Here is an 11,263-nt window from a genome sequence, read left to right as displayed (position 1 = left end):
TCTTTCTCTCTCTCGCCCTCTCGCTCACTCACTCTCACTGCTGGAATGATGGAGACACCCCACCTCTTGCTTCTCTTTCAGGGGCCTGCTGTGTTGTTCTGCACAGAGCTCTGCCAAAGAAGCTCCGCTAATGGAAGGATGATATGCTGGCACCACGGTCAAGTCTCAATCTCTAAAACATGCAGCTCCACGGAGATTCAATCTCAGCAAGTAATTACAATCCAAGACTCCTTATTACCGGGCGGTTTCCAATCCTGTCAACTGATTTCTCAATGTGGAAAGTTGTAATTATTGCAATTCCTTAACACACAGCACTAGTCCTTATTATTGTCTCCGACACCCTTAACAAGCGGATTATCAAACAAGAGCTTTGACATGTAATGAGTTTGTCAACTTTAATGCAGGCCATGTGGTGAGACAGATGAGGACATTTCACTCGAGCTCATGTAGAAATTAGGGACATTCTAAAGCTGGTCTGGTCTGACTAAAGGGATTTCATCTACCACCATTTTGGATCCAAAGTTCCACACACACACGCACACGCGCACGCACGCACGCACGCACGCACGCACGCACGCACACACACACACACACACACACACACACACACACACACACAGTTGGACACTCATTCATATCTGGGGCAAATCGTATTATTACCCCTCTTCAGAAACTGCCCATGGTTTGAAAATACAATTATTACCACTTTCTTAAAAAAAAATGAAATAAGCTCAATTCAAATCACAAGTTCCCACTGAACCCTGCAGTCATTTATGTGTTACTTTCTTATTTTTACAATTATAACCATCACGTGGCGATATTATGTGAGCTTTGCTTAACAATATATTAACACAATCCTCAAGCTCCTTCCAAAATAAAATGTTGTAATTAGCCTAGTCTTTCCCAGTCAGTGCTCTCAGGGCCTTGCATATCATTTCACTCTATCCAGGGGCACTGTTTCCCATTTTGGGTTTTCAAATTGCGTCTCTAAATACATACATGTAATTTGCACATTTCCATATTGCCTGTAATTAATACTTCGCAACATGAAAGCAAATTAAATGCTGGGTGTTTAAATGAGTTGGCTGTCTTGAAATGAACACCTAGAGGTCGAGGCAGGGAAAGGAAGATAGGGAAAGGGGTAAATTGTTAAGGGTTGAATTCAGAGGATCGAATTTGAGGGAGAGCAATCGATGTGACCTAGTTTTACGCCGTTATAAAACCTGCCAATGCTTACTGATATGCCACATTGATTTGTCCGATTCTTGTCAGATCAACATAGCAATCACATGTGAGGGGAGACACTGTATGTTCTCGGCCAGCTTATGATTGCAACAGATGTTAAGAGGAAGAAAGCCAAGGACTTGCATCCTCCTTGAAGATTTCACATGCTGTTGTGTGTGGGTGTATTCTAAGTTTCATTTCCAAAGACCTTCAATCAAAAACTTTATTTGACCTTTTTGACCTTTTCTCATCTCATTCCATTATTGCCATCGTGTCCCCTAGCTCTTGTAGGCTTGCAGGATCAGACAGCATTCATGAGTAGAAAAGTTTAGTGGAAGAGTAGAAGATTCTAGAAGAGTCAGACTGATTCTAACTAATGGAATTTAAGGCCCAAAGTTATTCAACAAAACTTCTCAGAAACCTTTGTAGAGAGCCGACGATGATGAAGATGGAGGTATGTGTGCACATACTGTATACGCGGTGTGTGTGTGTGTGTGCACAGCTTCAACATTGGGGATTTCATCTTTATTTGGGGAGTTGCATCATCTTCCCATGACCTTGCTATAAACAGTGGGCCCCTCAGGGATACAGGGACCCAAATGAAGTTACGTTGTTTTCGAAAGCGATCCGTTTGTGACCTGGCAAAGGTTGATCTCAAACTTATTCAGGGCAGGGTGATGCGTTGCATTTTTGTTTGTTTGTTTTGTTTTATTTCCCGCAGATAAATCACCGCTACTCATGTTTAGATTTATGGCTCTCTGCCTTTGCTCGGTTTATGAAGTGAGGATGAGCTGCGCAATCTAATATTCCACCCATAAACGATGAATAATGTCAGACAACACCGACCCGAAAGGTATGAAAGCCGCTGAATATTAAACGGCAAAACTCAATTTGGCCCCAACTGGAGATGCACTCTAATGGCGGAAGAGAGAGACAGAGACAGAGACAGAGAAAGAGAGAGAGAGAGAGAGAGAGAGAGCAGTGAGAGGTAAGGGGGGGCAGGAGATGAAGCGGTTGTTCTCGTTGGCACGCACTCCCTCCGAGTGGGATATGAGATTTCGGAGCTGTCGCATCAATCCTGCATGGCCGGCCGCTGCTGTCCCCTGGCTAGCGACTGGCAGCTAATCTGCCCCACAATTAGGGCTTTAAGTGGCTGTCCCTGCCGTCACACCTTGTCCATCAGCTCCCATTTACAGAACAGGAGTCCCTATTATCACCCCTGGCGCCCACTTTGGCCCCCTCCCCTGGCCCCTGCCGAAAGGCCCCAATAATGGCCCCCTTGAATCGCTGACATGCTGAAGTTAGTGCTGGAGGAGGGGGCTGCGGACCGATGCAACTTTTTAAATCAATTCACCTCCATTTCCCTGTCCCACCCCCCCCCCCCCCCCCCCCCCCTCGCTCTTTCAATTTCAATTTAATTTCATAACTAAACATTGGCCTCTCTTGCCCTAGCTCTTTGGATAATTAATACCAGAGCCGGTGTATGTGTGTGTGTGTGTGTGTGTGTGTGTGTGTGTGTGTGTGTGTGTGTGTGTGCGTGTGCGATAATAAAGTGGAGCTGCACTTGGGTCTCTCACCTCCACGTGAGATCAAGGCACAGATAAGGTCCGGTTAATTATTCTCTGATCCTCTCCTGGATTCCTGCGATAAAAAAGGCCAAAGAGGAAAGAGCAGAAAAACAATGTAAAGGAAACAAAGGGGTGGTAAAATCAGTCGAGAGAATGTGTTTCATCGTCGTTACAAGGAGCTGGGAAAAATCAGGAGCTCGTGATCACGGTGAGGTTGGTGTGAGGGCCATATAATTAAAATCGGCTTCTCTTGATCCTTTTCATTTAGTGTAAGCCGATGGCTTTCCTTTTTTTCCGTGAACAGAATGCTGAAAACGATAATGTGGCTTTTGGGAATGATAGATTGGGTTCAAACGCACAGTGTCTTTTCTGCAGTCACATTAGACAATGGGAAGATGGGGAAGGGGAGGGGAGTGACTCCAGCTCCGTCCAAGAAACCAGAGAAACAAAACAGTTTGCAAACCTCTCATTCCCATCCCTATTCTCTGCAGCGTCTTGCTTTCCCGAAGCCACCCCTCATCCTTTTTTTTTGTTTCTCCTCCTGTCATCCCTGCTCCATTGTACCTGGTACGCTAATTAGAGCGGCAGTCATTCTGCGGTGACACTTTGGCCAGAGTGTTACCGCTGCTCGGGTCTCTTTGGCTGCGACTGCAAGGGAACCGAGGCAGAGAAAAAGGTGCGAAGCAATAGGTCGACTCAGTGAGCGATCGATGCCCAATTGCTTGAGAACATTTTTCTTCTGTCCCACTTTTTTTTTGCCTCTGCCAATTCAACACATGATTAAAGCCCATGGGCAATTACGATTCATCTCAACGGAGACAGGAAGAGCAGGCCCACAAAAAATGTGAAGACCAATCCATTTTAAGCTCTCTCTCTCTCTCTCTCTCTCTCTATCTCTTTTCCTCTGTCTCTCTCTTTCTTGCGCTATCTCTTTCTCAGAAATTCCCCATAAATTGCATGATATGCCACACTGTTTTCAAAACCAGAAGACCAGAGACGTGCTCTTCGGAATTAACAGGCAGCAATTGATGAAAGGGCTTCATTGATTCTTTGGATATAACATTTGTTTTAGTGCGGCATGCCAGATTGTTAGTTTTTTTTGTCTGCTTTTACCACGGCGTGGGCTGATGAAAACCAAATAATAAAAAATAAAAAGAGAAAGCTGGGTGGCAACGTTGGGGGTTTGTTGACTAAGACAGGAAATTAAAATGGCTTCTCTTGTCAGCTCCTTCCGCTTGGCCAGGATATTTTTTTTTGTCTTTCAGAGGAAGAAAAATGCATGTGCATTTCCTTGTGTGTTGTGGGCGATATTATGCATATTTCATTTCCACGCCACGGACCAGCCAAGCATCGACTTTAATCGTGGCACTGAAAATAAATCAGTGGGTCTTGCAGCACGATCAGGATTCTTTACTTATATATTTATTATTTACTTTCATGGAAGATGAATGCTCAACTCATGTCCACTAGGCGGAGAGCCCTGGTTGTAATTTTATGGGGCTGGAAGAGTATTTTTTTCCCCTGCGCCTCAATACACCATCACTCATGCCCTCTGCGTGAAATGTAAATCGTCACTGACACGAACCATGTCATCGAAATGGGCAACATATTTACTCACGCGCTCAGATACTCTCATGGGTCATCAACTTAAAATATGGAACAGGCTGAAACTCATCATGGCACTGGTATGGTGTTTCAATTGTTTCGTGATCACCAGTCTCCATTTGGCTGTTGACTTCACCAGACTTGCAATTTAAAACTTCAAGGACTGTTAAGACATTGTGTTTCATAAGAAAAGTCCACAACTGACAAAACATATAATCATAATTGCTCTTCCTTTGATTTTCATGATTAATTTAATGATTTGGGCTCTTCTAAAGCTATATGGTCCCCTGCCTATGTAGTAGCGTCTAATCTCAAGCAGTGACCTACTGTAGATGTCACCACTACACACCCACATTTAAGAATCACACTCTGGTTCTGTGAATTTATGAATTTAAATAACCGGGTGTATGCACTGAATATGTATATGGGCATGTGTGTGTGTGTCTCTGCACATACTTCATGTTGTAACATGCAGGGGGGTTAGCAGGCTTCATCATTGCTGAGGTAAGGGACTCTTGGTGTTCCCAGCATGCTTTGTTTGAGAGACTGTTTGTAGTGTTATGTTGATTAATGTGCATATATTCTGTTCTCGAATGATTGCACATGTCTCTCTTTTGTGTCTAATGTTAGGGTATATGACTGTTATCATTTCATCTGTGATATTGCTTTTTGATGCCTGTGTAGTAACCCTGTGCTAGTTTAGCGATGTCTGTGTGCCGTAAGTGTCTTTGTTATGTTGAGAATAGATCTGTCTGCCATTCCTTCTATTCTGTCTCAGTGTTTCCTGCCTGTCTGGATGTCATAATTAAAGGCCTGCGTCCAGAAACAGGGAACCACGCACTGTTGTCTTCTTCAAAGAGCTCACTGATATCACAATATACAAAAGTAATGGGGGTGGGGACTGCATGATCAGTCCTCGAGAGATTGTTGATAATTATGGCCATTTAAATCTAAAGTACTTCAGGACCAAGTGGTTTAAGTGAGCCTGGCTTTACGGGTCATTAAGCGGGTGTATTACGCCCCCAGATTTCATTACGAGCTGCTGATGGGCCAGCCTGGAGAAAGCTGTGTGATAAGAGGAGCGGCACTCTGATTGGCCGAATCCGGGATGCAGGCTCGGGCCAACAGCAGGAAGAGGAGTGTGAAATGATTTTGTAGCTTATGGGGGACTTATGGAGGCATTCACGCTTCCAAAGGGCATTAACGCTAACTGCTAACTCGGAAATAAACAAATACCGAAGCACACACATTAAACCTCCATCGACTCACAGGGAGTAGGCGCACCATAATCCTGTTTGTTCTCTTTTGGTGATGTGTTCATGATTCATTTCCCTCCATCGCAGATCGGAGCGATAAGATATATATTAAACAGCGTGATGGTAAGAGTTCAGATCTATATTACACAGAGAGTTCACCACTGACATTAATGATATTTGCTTGCAGGTCTTGTTCAGATTCTGGGTGATTATGGTAAGAGTGTTGAAAGTGCCTCAAAGCTGTTCCCATCCCCCCCCCACCACCACACTCATCTCTTGGCTGAGCTCAGAGCACTTCTATGCAGAGTACAGATGATGGATCCTGGGTATGGTCTTCTGTCTGCAGCTGTCCTCCTCTGGCTGGGTTTGGGGAGAAGAGGGGACAGATGACACCAGGTACCACCTCCTCCCCGAAGAGGAGATTGTATGTGATGATGAGAGGGGAAGACCGAAGCCACGAGAAGAAGGCAGGCTGTTTTACACCGAGTCTTGCAACGTGTCATTACAGCAAATTAGTGCCTGTTATTATTGTGCCATGAGTGCTGTTGCTTGGAGGTCTTGTTTTTTTTGGGCAGTTATGATGGATAGATCCAAGCACACAGATTCTCCAAAGTCCAATGGCCTGCTTGCTTTGCTTCTTTTAATGTCGGAATGATGGAGCATGAACCTTGTGAGCGGATCCATCCAGCCAGGAGGGCATGGGGAGAGGATCGTTGTCACAAGGTCAGAGCTCCGTCGGGGAGGTGGACAGGTTCTCCTCACAAGGGCAGGGAGGGCTTGGTTTGACAGCGTGTTGCCTTTGTCTCATAGGTTAAAGAAAGACAGGCCTCTATCTGGGAGTTATAATTGCATGTGACACATGCGCAGTAACAGAATAGGCTCCTGTGCAGACAATAGACATGCCTTAAATAGACTGACCACAGGTAGCCACCTGCTATTCTATTTGTATTTTTATTTCTGCTTTAGAGAGGGAAGATCTCACAAAGCCAATTCCCAGCAAATGTGCCTCTGTCTTACATATACAAGGACACCCTGCCATCTGCAATCATTGTGTGCGGAAACTTGCTGTGCCGTGTTTGTTTTTATCGGCCGGTTGATTTAGAAAGGTCACGTTGTTGTAAGCGCTCTGATAAGGCTGTTAATTTCTGCCCTCAGTGAGGAGAGAATCACAAATGAATAGAGAAACATAATGGAAAAAAAGAGCAAGTACATTAGCTCTATCCCCCGGGGCTGTGGGCAATAGACCTGATTGATATTCTTCAGATAACATCACATAAAAATATAATCCTTTTAAATTAACGACGTTATTTTAGCCACTGTGGCAACACATTTACTTTTCATTAGGGTGGAGGTACCTCCGGATTTTAATGAAATTCCACGTACGAATAGAGGGAATGGTTTTGAGTTGTCAGATCTTCTGTCGCACTTAATCACACAAACTGCACAGTACCAATTATGCCCCCCGAATGGTATGGAATGGCTTTTAACATCCCATGATTACCCCCACCACCCCATTGCTCTTCTTAATTACCTATTAAATTGGAATGGCGAGTCGTTGAATATATAGATGTTTAGGTGAATTTTTAATGTGAAATATTATTTGCATGCAATTAACACTTGAGATGGGGACCCTTATGGGACATATGCGGAGAGGAGATAGAGAGGGGAATGGGTTGAGGGTATGGAAGCAGATGAGGTAGCCATGTTTGTCTTTTTGTTTCCATAGGGGAGAATTTCAAGACCATTAGTAGTACACATATCAATATTACGTGATGCAAATGGTGATTTTGGTGTTATGAATATCCGTGTTTGCCTCCCTCTAACCTCTAATTAGGACTGTAAGTTGTCCAACACTAATGACAGGTGTCAGAATGGAAGCATACCATTTTCCCCCTATGATCCTTGCAGGATGCAGATGAGAGATGCCTTACATTTTTGCAGCATTCTTCAGAATGTGTGTCGGCAAGACAACCGGCAGGCAATTATGTTATCTTCTTGTCCATTCAGCTTCTGTTTCAGACCGCATTACACCATTTTCATTTGCCGTCATGAGGGCTTGTCACAGTAATGAGTGTTTGATGTGCGAGGGAGCTTCTGCCTTCATCGAGTGGAGAGGATGTCATGAATTAAGAAAAAAAAGCCTTGACAAGAAAATGTATTTAATTGCAAGTGCATGTGCCTGTAGTAATAACAAAATAGAGTAATTCTCTTCAGAGAGATCTAAAATAAATGCTTCCATTATGATATCATTACATTGTTTTCCACACCCCTTAATTCCGTGGATACTGTGTCATTATCAAACTCAGTCTGAGTAGTATCCCAGACTACAAACAAAAGAGAGCTATGGTAGGGAACTGCTGCTTCTTCCAATGCAGATGAAAGCGCAACATGCAGCCGAGTCTACTGCGGGTCTCTATGACTGAATCAAATAAACTCTTCTCTCTCACACTTGCTCTATCTCTCTCTCTCTCTCTCTCTCTCTCTCTCTCTCTCTCTCTCTCTCTCTCTTTCTCTCTCTCTCTCTGTCTCCACAAATCAGGAATGCTGTCAGATGTCACCATGTAACTGGGATCTTTTGAGCTTACTGGTGAGAGAAAAGCATGCCACATTCACAGCATGGTGGGTCCCCCCCCCCCCCTTTTCTTTTCCGGTTGACTTCAAGTGGTGGAGGCAGAGGTTTAATTTTCACCAGCTATCAGTGAGCTACGGCCCATAGACTCAGGGAAGCCACAAAAACGTTTCCTATTTTTCTTCTTCTTCCCTTTTCTCCTCCTCTTCTTCTACTAAACGAATTTGACGTGCCTATCTTCAGACCACTGTTATCGGGGCGTTTCACAGGCCATTTTGTAATTGCCATCTGAAGGTCAGTCAAGCGTGGAGGCGCACAGTGGACCACTTCTGCAGTCAGGTGCTCCCGCCGCCGCCACCTTCGCCGTTCCCCCCGCAGCTGCCCCACAAACCGGAACAGCTCGGATAAACAAGCCACAACGCCGAGGGGCTCCAATCAAAGAAAACTTACCGGCACAATTTAGCGAGGACTGGGGGGCATGTAACGAACGCGCCGAGTTGCTCCGCTTTGTTGTCGGCTATTTTTTTCTAATTCTTTTTTTTTAATATAGGATTAAGCCTGGCTGAAAAATTGCCATGAATATTAAGTACGATGCAGGACCATATGGTTCTGCTCCCCAGAGACAGCCTATTTGACAGTTCTGCTTGTACTCTTGTGACAGCTTATTCTGTCTAGAAGTCTCTGAAGGAACATGTCTATCCTTAAACCCCTTCTTTTCCCATGTTGTAAGCACTGCATGCATTCTGCTTGGATGCACTTAAAGGTGTTTATATTGACTCATGATGCATGATGTCATTGATCAGGGACTCGCTGGTCTTTGGTGACCTCTATCTCTGGATCATGTGCAGCTCTATTCTGTGCCTCTTTGCCACCGCTCTCATCCCGAGACCCACGGCCTGCTGGACTGACAGAGGCCACAGCGAAGGCCCCCCTGGTCAGTCCCCCTTCTGAAGCCCAAGGACCAGACTGCCATATGGAGGTCCTGACTCATGCCTGTCTGGCTGTGGCAGATGGAGGCTGGCGTGGACACACAGGGTCAGGCCTGACGTGAGTGCAGAGGGGCATGGACTCTCACTCTGGAGGATTCATCCTGGAGTTAGGATGGCCCGTTTCATTTGGGCAGTCCAGTATAAATGATCAACAAACCATCTGCTGACACGATTTCAACAAAGCCAACAAATGAGGAAACTAACATTCTTAGATGGAGATTAGAGCAGGCAGTAGTTAGTTCAAAGGTACTATAGCGGTAACTAAGAGTTATGAGGAGAAGTATTTACTGGTCGTTTACTCTCACACTTTCTGTATGAAGTATATCACAGTCAAACTAGAATAACAAAAGCTAGGCGGTTTCATGGCATCTTCAAAATTTGTTTTACAAATGACAAACTTGAGGTGATGAATCTTCTTAGAAATGAACTGAACAACAGAAAACAAATTCAGCCTTTACCGTTGCCATGGAGAATGTGCCTATGAAATGATTAAATGTTACATTTAGGGAATTTGACATTTACTCTCAAATATCAGCAAATGTTTGCATGGGTTTAGTTATCGACAGAGAGAGGAAATGACACAGCTTGTCTATTCCTCTTCTTCTATTTCATCTATTTTATTCCTTTTTAGATCATTCTTTGTTGGACCCTTGTTATAAGATAGCTAAATGTAAAGCTGCCATCTTTGACGTTTTATGAGCGACCAGACCCATATGTACAAGCATGAGTGTCCAAAATAATGTAACAACTAATTTTGTTGTTATTATAAAGTTTTACCTGTAACCTTTTATAGAGCCACAGCGGCCACACTGCTGTGATCTGATTCCATTAACTCCCATGTACGCGACGCCATTGCGATGGCATTTGACTGGCTTTAACCCGCCTGCCGGCTTCAAACGTGGGTCTGAATCCACCGCGCAGCGTTGGCTAATCGCTACATGTTACACTGGCTGACCCCTGCGTGTCTCCAGGACGTCGGGAATTGTCTTCCTGCCAGAGGGAAGGGCTTACTCACCCTCCCCCGTAGGAGGATTGGTCAGTGCCTCGATAAAAGTGTTTGCCCTGGCCACGGCAGAAGCAGATACTGAGTGCTACACACAATTATCTCAGTTCCTCAGGCTCCTGGCCTCCTTCATTCCATCCTGTCTACACCAACATTCTGTCTGCCCCCCCTGCCAAAAGGATTGTGGGTAAATCTGATAAAATTGCATGTCTAGCAGCCGGCGGTGTGTCAGGCCTGTGATAACAGCGAGGGTTTTCCAGAGACACAGACAAAGCAGCATCCTGGAGTTGCAGGGCAGCAATGCTGAGCTCCTTAGCCAGTGCCCATGTAGATACCCATTTAATTTCACAGAGCAGAGAGACTTTGGCAACATAACAGAGCGTTGTACCTGCAGGGAGGATTCAGAGATCCAAACAGAGGGGAGAGGAAAGCGAGAGAGAAAACACAGCTGTGTGTTTTTCAGCATGTTGTGAACTTTGCATCGCACATTTGCAAGGTTTCCAAAGTGTGGAATTTGTCGTTCGTTTTTCGATGGAGGAGGGGGCCGGGTGTGCCGCAGAAAGGTCATGGCGGAGTCGAGGCATTAAGGCGGCAGACGTAGGCGCTCTGCCGCATGCTTTGGTGGCTCACAGTGCAATTACAGTGAGATTAGGAGCTTTGAGCAGAGAGTCGCCTGCATACACCACACTGATTTAGTCCCTTGCCTTTTTATGAGTGAGAGTGAGGTGTGTATGGGAGGGATCGAAGTAGAGATGGCTGGATGGATAGATAGATAGATAGCTAGACAGATAGATCCTCACATGCACACATACATACACATACGAATATGAAAAGTGAGAGGTAATACAAAAATAGACAGACAGAACAAGAGAGAGTGAGACAGAGAGAGTGAGACAGAGAGATAGCGCGAGAGAGAGAGTGCTCTTTGTTCTCTCTTAGCTTTTAAGTAAGCAGTCATGTCTCCAATGCCCTCTGATGTGACACGGACACGGAGATCACATACGACACACACCTGAACACGTGCCTGACAAACAGCAGAACAGATCGGT

Source organism: Sprattus sprattus (assembly GCF_963457725.1).
Source record: "Sprattus sprattus genome assembly, chromosome: 14".
Taxonomy (NCBI): domain Eukaryota; kingdom Metazoa; phylum Chordata; class Actinopteri; order Clupeiformes; family Clupeidae; genus Sprattus; species Sprattus sprattus.
The sequence above is the reverse complement of the archived record's forward strand: the minus strand, read 5'-3'. Positions refer to the sequence as shown.